Source organism: Pecten maximus, chromosome 2 (genome assembly GCF_902652985.1).
Source record: "Pecten maximus chromosome 2, xPecMax1.1, whole genome shotgun sequence".
Lineage (NCBI taxonomy): Eukaryota > Metazoa > Mollusca > Bivalvia > Pectinida > Pectinidae > Pecten > Pecten maximus.
In genome coordinates this window covers 16,981,676-16,996,133 of record NC_047016.1, presented here as the reverse complement: position 1 = coordinate 16,996,133, position 14,458 = coordinate 16,981,676, and the positions used below count along the sequence as shown (strand labels likewise).

General features: G+C 37.8%; 1 long non-coding RNA gene across 1 annotated transcript; it reads right to left on the bottom strand.

Moving 5' to 3' along the window:
• Positions 1-11,514: 11,514 nt before the first annotated feature.
• Positions 11,515-14,119, bottom strand: LOC117319760. Its single transcript, XR_004530815.1, has 3 exons — positions 13,983-14,119; positions 13,785-13,866; positions 11,515-11,934 (listed from the first exon to the last, which is right to left on the bottom strand). It is a non-coding gene; the product is annotated as an uncharacterized LOC117319760 (long non-coding RNA).
• Positions 14,120-14,458: the final 339 nt, after the last annotated feature.

Here is a 14,458-nt window from a genome sequence, read left to right as displayed (position 1 = left end):
CCATGTTGTGGTAGAGTGACCATGGTGTGGTAGTGTGACCATGTTGTGGTAGAGTGTGACCATGTTGTGGTAGAGTGACCATGTTGTGGTATAGTGAACATGTTGTGGTAGAGTGTGACCATGTTGTGGTAGAGTGACCATGTTGTAGAGTGACCATGTTGTGGTATATAGTGACCATGTTGTGGTAGAGTAACCATGGTGTGGTAGAGTGACCATGTTGTGGTAGAGTGACCATATTGTGGTAGTGTGACCACATGTGGTGGTAGAGTGACCATGTTGTGGTAGAGTGACCATGTTGTGGTAGAGTGACCATGTTGTGGTAGAGTGACCATGTTGTGGTAGAGTGACCATGTTGTGGTAGAGTGACCACATGTGGTGGTAGAGTGACCATGTTGTTGTAGAGTGACCATGTTGTGGTAGAGTGACCATGTTGTGGTAGAGTGACCACATGTGGTGGTAGAGTGACCATGTTGTTGTAGAGTGACCATGTTGTGGTAGAGTGACCATGTTGTGGTAGAATGACCATGTTGTGGTAGAGTGACCATGTTGTTGTAGAGTGACCATGTTGTTGTAGAGTGACCATGTTGTGGTAGAGTGACCATGTTGTGGAAGAGTGACCATGTTGTGGTAGAGTGACCATGTTGTGGTAGAGTGACCATGTTGTGGTAGAGTGACCATGGTGTGGTAGTGTGACCATGTTGTGGTAGAGTGTGACCATGTTGTGGTAGAGTGACCATGTTGTGGTATAGTGAACATGTTGTGGTAGAGTGTGACCATGTTGTGGTAGAGTGACCATGTTGTAGAGTGACCATGTTGTGGTATATAGTGACCATGTTGTGGTAGAGTAACCATGGTGTGGTAGAGTGACCATGTTGTGGTAGAGTGACCATGTTGTGGTAGAGTGACCATGTTGTGGTAGAGTGACCATATTGTGGTAGTGTGACCACATGTGGTGGTAGAGTGACCATGTTGTGGTAGAGTGACCATGTTGTGGTAGAGTGACCATGTTGTGGTAGAGTGACCATGTTGTGGTAGAGTGACCATGTTGTGGTAGAGTGACCATGTTGTGGTAGAGTGACCACATGTGGTGGTAGAGTGACCATGTTGTTGTAGAGTGACCATGTTGTGGTAGAGTGACCATGTTGTGGTAGAGTGACCACATGTGGTGGTAGAGTGACCATGTTGTTGTAGAGTGACCATGTTGTGGTAGAGTGACCATGTTGTGGTAGAATGACCATGTTGTGGTAGAGTGACCATGTTGTTGTAGAGTGACCATGTTGTTGTAGAGTGACCATGTTGTGGTAGAGTGACCATGGTGTGGTACAGTGACCATGTTGTGGTACAGTGACCATGTGGTGGTAGAGTGACCATGTTGTGGTAGAATGACCATGTTGTGGTAGAGTGACCATGTTGTTGTAGAGTGACCATGTTGTTGTAGAGTGACCATGGTGTGGTAAAGTGACCATGGTGTGGTAGAGTGACCATGTTGTGGTAGAGTGACCATGTTGTGGTTGAGTGACCATGTTGTGGTAGAGTGACCATATTGTGGTAGAGTGACCATGTTGTGGTAGAGTGACCATGTTGTGGTAGAGTGACCACTGTATCTTTGTATTGTGGAAAGTGTTATTTTAGACCCCTAGACTGCAGACATGAAGAGGACACTATCTGTTTGTGGCCACAGTGGACACTATCTGTTTGTGGCCTCAGAGGACACTATCTGTTTGTTGCCACAGAGGACACTATCTGTTTGTGGCTACAGAGGACACTATCTGTTTTTTGGCCACAGATGACACTATCTGTTTTTGGCCACAGAAGGCACTATCTGTTTTTGGCCACAGAAGACACTATATGTTTGCAGCCACAGAGGACACTATCTGTTTGTTGCCACAGAGGACACTATCTGTTTGTAGCCACAGAAGACACTATCTGTTTTTGGCCACAGATGACACTATCTGTTTGTGGCCATAGAGGACACTATCTGTTTTTGGCCACAGAAGACACTATCTGTTTGTGGCTACAGAGGACACTATCCGTTTGTGGCCATAGAGGACACTATCTGTTTTTAGCCACAGATGACACTTTCTGTTTTAGGCCACAGAGGACACTATCTGCTTTTGGCCACAGAAGACACTATCTGTTTTTGGCCACAGAAGACACTATATGTTTGCAGCCACAGAGGACACTATCTGTTTGTTGCCACAGAGGACACTATCTGTTTGTAGCCACAGATGACACTATCTGTTTTTGGCCACAGATGACACTATCTGTTTGTGGCCATAGAGGACACTATCTGTTTTTGGCCACAGAAGACACTATATGTTTGTGGCTACAGAGGACACTATCCGTTTGTGGCCATAGAGGACACTATCTGTTTTTAGCCACAGATGACACTTTCTGTTTTTGGCCACAGAGGACTATCTGTTTTTGGCCACAGAAGACACTATATGTTTGCAGCCACAGAGGACACTATCTGTTTTTGGCCACAGAGGACACTATCTGTTTGTAGCCACAGAAGACACTATCTGTTTTTGGCCACAGATGACACTATCTGTTTGTGGCCATAGAGGACACTATCTGTTTTTGGCCACAGAAGACACTATCTGTTTGTGGCTACAGAGGACACTATCCGTTTGTGGCCATAGAGGACACTATCTGTTTTTAGCCACAGATGACACTTTCTGTTTTTGGCCACAGACGACACTATCTGCTTTTGGCCACAGAAGACACTATCTGTTTTTGGCTACAGAAGAGACTATCTGTTTATGGTCTAGACACTATTTGTTTGCAGCCTCAGAAGACACCATCTGTTTGTGGCCATAGAGGACACTATCTGTTTTTGGCCACAGAAGACACTATCTGTTTGTGGCTACAGAGGACACTATCCGTTTGTGGCCATAGAGGACACTATCTGTTTTTGGCCACAGATGACACTTTCTGTTTTTGGCCACAGAGGACAGTATCTGCTTTTGGCCACAGAAGACACTATCTGTTTTTGGCTACAGAAGAGACTATCTGTTTATGGTCTAGACACTATTTGTTTGCAGCCTCAGAAGACACCATCTGTTTGTGGCCTCAGAAGACACAATCTGTTTTTGGCCACAGATGACACTATCTGTTTTTGGCCACAGAAGACACTATCTGCTTTGCAGCCTCAGAAGACACTATCTGTTTGTGGCTACAGAGGACACTATCCGTTTGTGGCCATAGAGGACACTATCTGTTTTTAGCCACAGATGACACTTTCTGTTTTAGGCCACAGACGACACTATCTGCTTTTGGCCACAGAAGACACTATCTGTTTTTGGCCACAGAAGACACTATATGTTTGCAGCCACAGAGGACACTATCTGTTTGTTGCCACAGAGGACACTATCTGTTTGTAGCCACAGAAGACACTATCTGTTTTTGGCCACAGATGACACTATCTGTTTGTGGCCATAGAGGACACTATCTGTTTTTGGCCACAGAAGACACTATCTGTTTGTGGCTACAGAGGACACTATCCGTTTGTGGCCATAGAGGACACTATCTGTTTTTAGCCACAGATGACACTTTCTGTTTTTGGCCACAGAGGACTACCTGTTTTTTGCCACAGAAGACACTATATGTTTGCAGCCACAGAGGACACTATCTGTTTGTTGCCACAGAGGACACTATCTGTTTGTAGCCACAGAAGACACTATCTGTTTTTGGCCACAGATGACACTATCTGTTTGTGGCCATAGAGGACACTATCTGTTTTTGGCCACAGAAGACACTATCTGTTTGTGGCTACAGAGGACACTATCCGTTTGTGGCCATAGAGGACACTATCTGTTTTTAGCCACAGATGACACTTTCTGTTTTTGGCCACAGACGACACTATCTGCTTTTGGCCACAGAAGACACTATCTGTTTTTGGCTACAGAAGAGACTATCTGTTTATGGTCTAGACACTATTTGTTTGCAGCCTCAGAAGACACCATCTGTTTGTGGCCTCAGAAGACACTATCTGTTTGCAGCCACAGAAGACACTATCTGTTTGCAGCCTCAGAAAACACTATCTGTTTGTGGCCAGAGAGGACACTATCTGTTTGTGGCTTCAGAGGACACTATCTGTTTGGGGCCTCAGAGGACACTTTCTGTTTGCGGCCTCAGAAGACTTTATCTGTTTGTGGCTTCAGAGGACACTATCTGTTTTTGGCCACAGATGACACTATCTGTTTTGGCCACAGAAGACACAAACTGTTTTTGGCCTCAGAAGACACTATATGTTTGCAGCCAGAGAGGACACTATCTGTTTGTGGCCTGTGGGTGTTGTTAAGCTGCTAATCTAGGCTTTATAGTTCAATAGCAAATGTTACCTAAAATAAACACTAGACCATTATCAATACTGACCAGTGGCCATCTACACTGATGGACTTATTAGCGACTTTATCAGCCTCTCTCCAGTAATAGAATAAATGGAAATATCTTGTGCGGCCAGTTAAGTTCATGTAAGGGTCATGGATGTGAGATGGACAGTTGATATGATGGTCAATGTTGATCACAAACATTGATAGTTTTGATTGTTTTCTCATTTGTAGGACATGGACATTCTTTTGTAAGATTTGGTCCACTTATTGAATGAAATTTGAATAAAATTTTGATTGCATTGGTTGTCCAATGGATTTGACAAGCAAACTAATACACAATTTGTTCATTCACAATAAAATCATCTCTAAGTCATTGAAATAAGTCTATAATTTTGAAATCATTAATTTAAAGAAGAATTGCCTGGGAGTCTTTTGTTCAAGCTTGAACACTAAGTTTTGTAACTCTAGTTCTGAGCCGGCTGTTTAGGTTACCAAATAAATGTCCATTATGTGTAAGTATTCTCGACCAATGAATGCCTGTTGGTATCAGTGGTCACTCCTAATGTCCAGACCAGGTGCTATAGAGTCCCTGACCATTACCAGTGGATGGTGGACTTAACTGTATTAATGCTACAATGAATACTCATCATATATCTGTTTATAGGCAGCAATAACTTATCTTACCTTGCAGGTGGTGTGATATCTTCTGACCAGTACTCTGGTCATCTTCTGGTCACCCTCTGGTCATTCTCTGGTCAGTTGTTTCATGTTTTTTTTTTATTAGTGATGAAAGTATAGTAACTGGCCATTATTGTAACTATCTATTCATATACAACGACTTGAATCAAAGAAAAAGCAGATGTGCAGTAGTGTTTGCTAACTTGAACCAGTAATTCTTTAGTGCATGGTTAGCTCCATTTCTAAAGAAAACCGTACATTTCATATTTGTATTAAATGTAGTGATTTAAATATTTCACAAAGCATAAATCATTTGTGAAGGTGTTTGGAATTCAGAAAATGAATTTTCCAGAAAGCATTTAAGAAGGAAACAATTGTTTGAGTTCTGTATGGAAGATGACAAGGACAGTTGGATATATTTAGCATCGTCCAGTAGAGGTCAGTACTGACCACTGATGTCAGTGGTCATTACAGAGTAAAATAGAACTAATGCAGGTGTCCAGATGTATTTTTATGTACCTGCCAACCATCTTATAACCTTGGTGTCCAGGTGCTTTATCAGATCACTAAACAACATTTCCTGGACGTCTTTCTGGACATCTTTCTGGACGTTTTACTGGACGTTTTACAGACTTCAGTACAGGTGCAGGTTTATAATTGTCAAGTAATCTGTCTGAGACATCGGACAAAGGTTGTGTGTGGAAGTGCACCAGTCCGGAATCAAACCGGTCTCCTGCATGATAATCCTCAGTTCTCCCAACTAAGCCAAAGAAGCATGCTCCATCGGCTGAGTGATAGAGACCATATTTAACACCATTGTACAAGCTGCACCACTCTGCTCCTGTAACAATAGCATCCACTGAATTGTCTACTGGACACATGTTTCTATTGTCGTGAGAAAATAACAATGCAGGATGGAAAACACATATCTGATCATGAAATAGTCAATATAGGTTTTAAAATGGTCAATATAACTATGGTCAAGATATCTATGGTCGAGATAAGACATTTCCTCTGGTCAAGATAACTATGGTCGAGATAACTATGTCCTCTGGTCAAGATAACTATGGTCGAGATATCTATGGTCGAGATAAGATGTTGTGTTTTGCATCCATGTCACTGATCATTATAGTAGCCAAGACAAGCTGTGACCTTGATTTTTATCCATTGACTGGAACTTAGAAAAAAAAGTAAAACGAAGATATGTGTTTATTATACCTGTACAGAATCTTACTGCTTATTTCTTGGTGTTCATTATACCTGCATGTACAGAATCTTACTGCTTATTTCTTGGTGTTCATTATACCTGTATAGAAACCTACTGCTTATTTCTTGGTGTTTATTATACCTGTACAGAATCTTACTGCTTATTTCTTGGTGTTCATTATACCTGTATAGAAACCTACTGCTTATTTCTTGGTGTTCATTATACCTGTACAGAATCTTACTGCTTATTTCTTGGTGTTCATTATACCTGTATAGAAACCTACTGCTTATTTCCAGGTGTTCATTTTACCCTTGCATACTTCCTAGCCAACAAGTATTGATCAGTATAAGTTGATATATCTTGCTTCCGAAATGTTGTAAAATAGAAGAAAAAAATATAATACAAAAGTGAAAAAAATTGTTATTTCACTGTCACATTTTGGCCCTGAGGGCTTATCACAGGATACTTATTTTATCCAGTCTATGAAGACAATAAGGCTGGAAGAACCCCTCTCCGCTAGGCTTATTACAGTATAAATATTGTATCTAGTCTATTATGAAGACAATAAGGCTGAAATAAATTCCTCCCTGGGCTTATGACAGTATAAATATTGTATCTAGACTATTATGAAGACAATAAAAAAGACTGAAAAAAATTCCCCTAGCCTTAATACAGTATTAATATTGTATCCAGACTATGATGAAGAAAATAAGGCTGAAAGAAATTCCCCTAGGGCTTATTACAGTATAAATATTGTGTTCAGACTATGAAGAAAATAAGGCTGAAAGAAACCCCCCTTAGGCTTATTACAGTATGAATATTGTATCCAGACTATTATGAAGACAATAAGGCTGAAATAGATTCCTCCCTGGGCTAATTACAGTATAAATATTGCATCAAGTCTATGAAGACAAAAAGGCTTAAAGAAATTTTCCTCCTTTTTGTCTCATTGCAGGATATATATGTTACCCTCTCTATCAAGATCATGAGGATGTATTGCAGGATGAATATTGTATTCTATCTATGAAGATAAGAAGGCTGAAAGAAGTAGTTCAGTTTATTTTACCGCTTAATGGTCAATAAGTATTTATTGTGTATTAAGGCCATCGGTCATTAATGGTCAATAAGTATTTATTGTGTATTAAGGCCATCGGTCAATTGGTTCATGTTTAATTATCATTACTGTCGGCCTCAGGTGTTGTTTCTGTCTGATAACCAAGGAGTGACCATTGGTATGACTGTCTAGCTGACAAGGCTGATTATCACCAGCAGTGTCTGGTAGCCTAGGTTACAGATCCTAGAGGCTTCCTTCTACACCTTATACCATGCATGGTTTTATAATAGACTTTAAATGGTCACACTCAGGTTATTCTTATTTGATATAATATGATGAGTGAAAAGCTTACACAACACTTCTTGGGACACATTGAAAGTGCCTTATTACACAAGTGTCTTAATATAGAGGTTATCATGAGGGGCCCAGTAGGGTGGGGATGTTATTTAATGGGCCAAACTGCAGTAAGGACTACTTATTGGTAAATTATCAAAAACTGTTAAATCTTAAAGCTGGATATCTATAATACTATAAGTGACTGTTATATAGTTATATTTTGTAGAGCTTACTTTGATAAACTTACACCACATTTTCTAACGCCACAGCTCATCTTGATACCTTCCCAAGATCTGTAATTCGGTTTGAAGGGGAAATGTGTTTTTGAACAAGACATAGCTGGAATACAGTCTGTGAGGCCATAATGATCTCAAATACAAAGTGACGTCTGGATCTGCGATAGAATATCGGACATTTAAAGTAGGCGACTTTGTGCCCATGGACATCTATATTGTGCAGAGTATTCCTCAAGAATTTTAATGAACTGTTCGTGATTTTGTCACCATGCAGATTTTACGACATTATTGGAAACATTTTGAAACCAAAATGCATGGAAAATTTAATATTGATTTAACGAAGCAGTCCACAGGAAAATAGCTACTGGCCATGTAAGACTGAATTTATCAAATTGCATGATAATACTTTGCCACCACACACATGGGTTCTAACCAAATATAGCCACCAGGAGACATTCATGGAAACTGGAAACTTCTCAAAGAAAAGAGAAATTTGAAATTTCTTCTAATAAAAAACAGCCTGTAGCTACCAATGATGGGAATCCTTAATGATGAAATTTACCCAACCAGCTGCTGTCTCGGAATGACTTTAGTCAGGACATGTGTTGTTGTGATTTTATCAGGATATTGCTACCTTGAATGACAAATTCTAGTGTCTGAGAATGTGACAGTGATTTACATTATTCTTGATGATTCTTTTTTTATATCAGAAATAGAGCTTGGGACTGAAAATTGGTATTGGGATTTCTACTTATTCATTATCAATTGTCCACTAGTACAAATTATGTGATTGCTGTTAATGTCAAGTGTTCACAGAACATGCAATTTTATTTAAAAGAACTTGACCTTAAACATATTGACTATCTAATTCAGAAACTATCACATACTGACCTTTGAAGTTGTAAACATCTAATGTCAGAGAAATTTTATCAGATAATTAAAGGGACTTTCAGCTTTGACCTGAAATGCAATCCTTGATGCCTGTTTTGCATTAAAGGAAAGATGTATATGTGAGTATTGGAATAAAACCTATTTGATATATTCACAAATATCTGGTCTGAAGGAAGGGGAGATAAATCCATCACACACTAAGTTTCATATATTACCACTATTGAAGGTTTCTGTCATTACTGGACATTACCACTATTGAAGGTTTCTATCAATACTGGACATTACCACTATTGAAGGTTTCTTGTCATTACTGGACATTACCACTATTGAAGGTTTCTTGTCATTACTGGACATTACCACTATTGAAGGTTTCTTGTCATTACTGGACATTACCACTATTGAAGGTTTCTATCATTGCTGGACATTACTGCTATTGAAGGTTTCTATCATTGCTGGACATTGCCACTATTGAAGGTTTCTATCATTACTGGACATTACCGCTATTGAAGGTTTCTTGTCATTACTGGACATTACCACTATTGAAGGTTTCTATCATTACTGGACATTACCACTATTGAAGGTTTCTATCATTACTGGACATGACCGCTATTGAAGGTTTCTTGTCATTACTGGACATTACCACTATTGAAGGTTTCTTGTCATTGCTGGACATTACCGCTATTGAAGGTTTCTATCATTGCTGGACATTGCCACTATTGAAGGTTTCTGTCATTACTGGACATTACCACTATTGAAGGTTTCTATCATTGCTGGACATTACCACTATTGAAGGTTTCTATCATTACTGGACATTACCGCTATTGAAGGTTTCTTGTCATTACTGGACATTACCACTATTGAAGGTTTCTTGTCATTGCTGGACATTACCACTATTGAAGGTTTCTTGTCATTACTGGACATTACCGCTATTGAAGGTTTCTTGTCATTACTGGATATTACCACTATTGAAGGTTTCTATCATTGCTGGACATTACCACTATTGAAGGTTTCTTGTCATTACTGGACATTACCGCTATTGAAGGTTTCTTGTCATTACTGGACATTACCACTATTGAAGGTTTCTTGTCATTGCTGGACATTACCACTATTGAAGGTTTCTATCATTACTTGACAATATCACTATTGAAGGTTTCTATCATTGCTGGACATTACCACTATTGAAGGTTTCTATCATTGCTGGACATTACCACTATTGAAGGTTTCTATCATTGCTGGACATTACCACTATTGAAGGTTTCTATCATTACTTGACAATATCACTATTGAAGGTTTCTTGTCATTGCTGGACATTACCACTATTGAAGGTTTCTATCATTGCTGGACATTACCGCTATTGAAGGTTTCTATCATTGCTGGACATTACCACTATTGAAGGTTTCTATCATTGCTGGACATTACCGCTATTGAAGGTTTCTATCATTGCTGGACATTACCACTATTGAAGGTTTCTTGTCATTGCTGGACATTACCACTATTGAAGGTTTCTATCATTGCTGGACATTACCACTATTGAAGGTTTCTATCATTGCTGGACATTACCACTATTGAAGGTTTCTTGTCATTGCTGGACATTACCACTATTGAAGGTTTCTTGTCATTGCTGGACATTACCACTATTGAAGGTTTCTGTCATTACTGGACATTACCACTATTGAAGGTTTCTGTCATTACTGGACATTACCACTATTGAAGGTTTCTATCATTACTGGACATTACCACTGTTGAAGATTTCTATCATTGCTGGACATCACTACTACAGAAGGTTTCTATCATTGCTGGACATTACCACTATTGAAGGTTTCTTGTCATTACTGGACATTACCACTATTGAAGGTTTCTGTAATTACTGGACATTACCACTATTGAAGGTTTCTTGTCATTGCTGGACATTCCCCCTATTGAAGGTTTCTGTCATTACTGGACATTACCACTATTGAAGGTTTCTGTCATTACTGGACATTACCACTATTGAAGGTTTCTATCATTACTGGACATTACCACTGTTGAAGATTTCTATCATTGCTGGACATTACCACTATTGCAGATTTCTGTCATTGCTGGTTATTACCACTTTTGAAGGTTTAAATCATTGCAGGACATTACTACTATAGAAGGTTTCTGTAATTACTGGACATTACCACTAATGAAGGTTTCTTGTCATTACTGCCCATACCGAAAAAAGGTACAAAAAAGTTATACTTTTTTAGGTACAAAAAAGTTATAACTTTTGATGCTAGATTGGAACCATGTTTAAACAGCGGTTCCAATCTAGTACTAAAAAGTTATAACTCTTGATAACTTTTCTGTACCTAAAAAAAGTTACAACTTTTATTAGGTACTGAAAAGTTACAAAAAAGGTACAAAAAAGGTATAAAAAGTTACATTTCACACAAAAATAGGTATAATTTAGGTACTAAAAAGTTAAAAAAAAGTTATAACTTTTTCTAGGTACTATAAAGGTATGAAAAAGGTACAAAAAAGTTATAACTTTTTCTAGGTACTGAAAAGTTACAAAAAAGGTACTAAAAAGGTATGAAAAAGGTACTGAAAAGGTACAAAAAAGGTATAGAAAAGTTACAGAAAAAGTATGGAAAAGGTACAGAAAAATATAAAAAGATTTTGCTTCAGAATGTTTTTTTATCCAGAAATATACTTATTAAATACATGTCTTCTAGACCAATGAATTACTATTCATAAAACATCACAGAAATCTCCTTTCACTTTGCACATTTTCTTGAAAGACTAACAAAAGCACTATTTTTTTCCTTATGGAAAACTTTATTTCGAATAACAGATTCCTTCCATGGATGAACGCAGCAGTCATGTACTATTACACTGTCATACTCCTGCTCCTGTACAAGGCATTATCCACTTTGTTTCTCTAGTATATATTATAACTACCGTTTAATGTAAACATAAAACCAACATGTCATCAAGAATTAAGTATTTTTACCGCATAACACAGCACTCTAACTGGACTGTTATTAATACACATTGTATTGTATACTATATAAAATGTGTTAGCTGTTTGAGGCATTGTTACACAGGAAAGAAAAAAGTCTGAAATAATGTAAATGTTCCTCTTCTGGGATCCTTTCCTTGAGATTTGACTGACAATACTGCAAGAACACTGATTTTTCCAGGAGCTGATCAAGGTTCTTCTTCCGGATTGACACTCTATAGTACATCAAAAAGAAAACAAAACAAAACAGTTAGTGATCTATTTACATATTGTAACTCTGGTTTGGGTGTAATAACTTAATAACTAGGACAGGCTGAGAGCTAATTGGGTTATTATAATTTATTAACTAGAACACTGAAAATTTAAAGGACCCCATCAATTTGATCATGAGGCAATAAATATATCTCCCATAATCATCAAGAACCCATCTGCCTAAATCACTGAGTAATATTGGTTGGAATGATAGTGAAACAAAATCTGACCTTGGCCTTTGACCAAGTGACCTTGACCTTTGGTCAGTTTACTCCAGTTGTCTCAAAATGCAATATGCATAACTAGGCACCAAGGGGAACCTACATATGAAATTTGAGAAAGATCCCTTCTGTACTTTCTGAGAAATATAGCAATAACAAACTTCAATTGTCAAAATCCAAGATGGCTGCCTGTCGGCCATGTTGTTTTCCGATAGGTCTCAAAATGCAATATGCATAACTAGGCACCAAGGGGAACCTACCTATGAAATTTGAGAAAGATCCCTTCAGTACTTTCTGAGGATTAGCAATAACAAGAATTGTTTACGGACGGACCACGGACGCAGGGCGATTGGAATAGCCCACCATCTGATGATGGTGGGCTAAAAAATACCTTAACCTTTCAATCTAATGACCTTGAGCTTTGACCCTGGGTTTTGACATAATTTTGTGAACTGTACCTGGCCCATTTCGTGTAAATTTGTCAATAAATTCTAGAATTATAAGACAGCACCAAAATTTGAGGGCTGGGAGACAGTTGTAATTACTATAGGCTAACAAACACAACTTAATTATCATGTCAAATAAAAAAAAGACACCCCCAGAGATATCGTGTAATTGTATGATTATTATATAAATATCAATTTTATATATATCATATATACAAGACTGTTCTTTAGCCTAAGAAGGAAGAGAAAAGTGATTCCTAAATAAGGAATCACTTTTCTCTTCTTCTAGATCTTAATAATTTGAAAACAGAAGCCTAAAATGTTTCTTTTGAATAAGATCCATAAATAACTTTCGGAGAAACTTCAAAATTATAAAATTCAAAATGACAGCCTGTCAGCCATCTTGCATTGCATACAAGCTAATATATTGGGGGCGGGGATGATCAACTTAAAAGGGAAACTGATGGTGAAAGCAATCAATGTGTGTTAATTCAGCAATAAAACATTTTAAATGAATTCACATAAAATAAAAGAAGAAAGATTCTTCTCAAATTTTCCAATGGTCTATGTAAATAAAATGTGCTAAAAATTGTATATATAGATTTTACTTTGTAGATCTATTTTAAATACTTTGACAAATTTTCAATTAGGACTTTATTTTAATGGATTTCCTTGAAATTTAACGCTCACAACAAGTAACAATCCCTCTCATTTATATATATATTTAATTTACCGTAGCCGATTCCGTAGATATTAATTGCATGTTAATTACATTTAAAAAAATAGTGTTGTGCGTATAATTAGGAATAAAGAACAAAATGTTCATACTTACCATAAATTATGGTGCATATATTAAAATAGTAACAAATGTACGGGAAAACATGAAAAAAAAATCGGGTAAAATAGCTGACGAAATTATTAATATTGCCTACCCCAATATAGTGTATCGAATTTCAAGAAAATCCATTGAAAAACGAAGTATATTATATATACTTTGGGACGTTCATAGTCATACCAAACGCCATAAACGAAAAACGTGTATGGCCATATATATGTGTAAATCCATTTTAAATATATCATAATATTGACCCTGAAGTGAAGGTGAAGGATTGAAAAATAATCACTTGGCAAGCAAATTAAACTTACGATTGAAAGATGCAACATTTATAAATCGGCTGTGCGTAGGGGCCGGGTGGTCCGAGGATCATGAATGCTGGTGAATTTAGTCCTGAAACATGAAGTATTTCATATGAACTTATTAACTCAATGTTGTTTAATGTACTGTATGACGATCGCGAGAGCGACAAAATCTGCGATTCGAAGACAAATTAGAACATAACTTACCCTGATTTCATGTTGTCCGATAATTCAGTGTTTGCCGGTGAAAGGGGTATCATAAGTCGCCAAAAGCTAGACGAAATTTGATATTCTGATCCCAGTTTGTCGATGGTATTCCGTGAGTGGGGAAATTAAATGTCGCCAATATATATATATATATATATATATATATATATAACGTGATTTTGTTCAAGGTCTAAGCTTTCGTCACGTTTCCGTAAACAAACAAAATGGCCGCCACTTGTAATACAAATCTCCCGCTAAACTGAAGGGAGCGCCGCCTAGCGGTGGGTATACATGTGTACAGTAGGGCCTAGTGAACGAAGAAGAGAAATGTCGAATAAAGTTATTAGGCCGCCTACGATATCATAAGAAATCTTATCGATGTTATTAAATATATATATATTTTAGTTATTGTTATATATTTTTATTTAATTATGATTACTGCAACATCGTACTCTTTCACAGTGCACATGATCGCA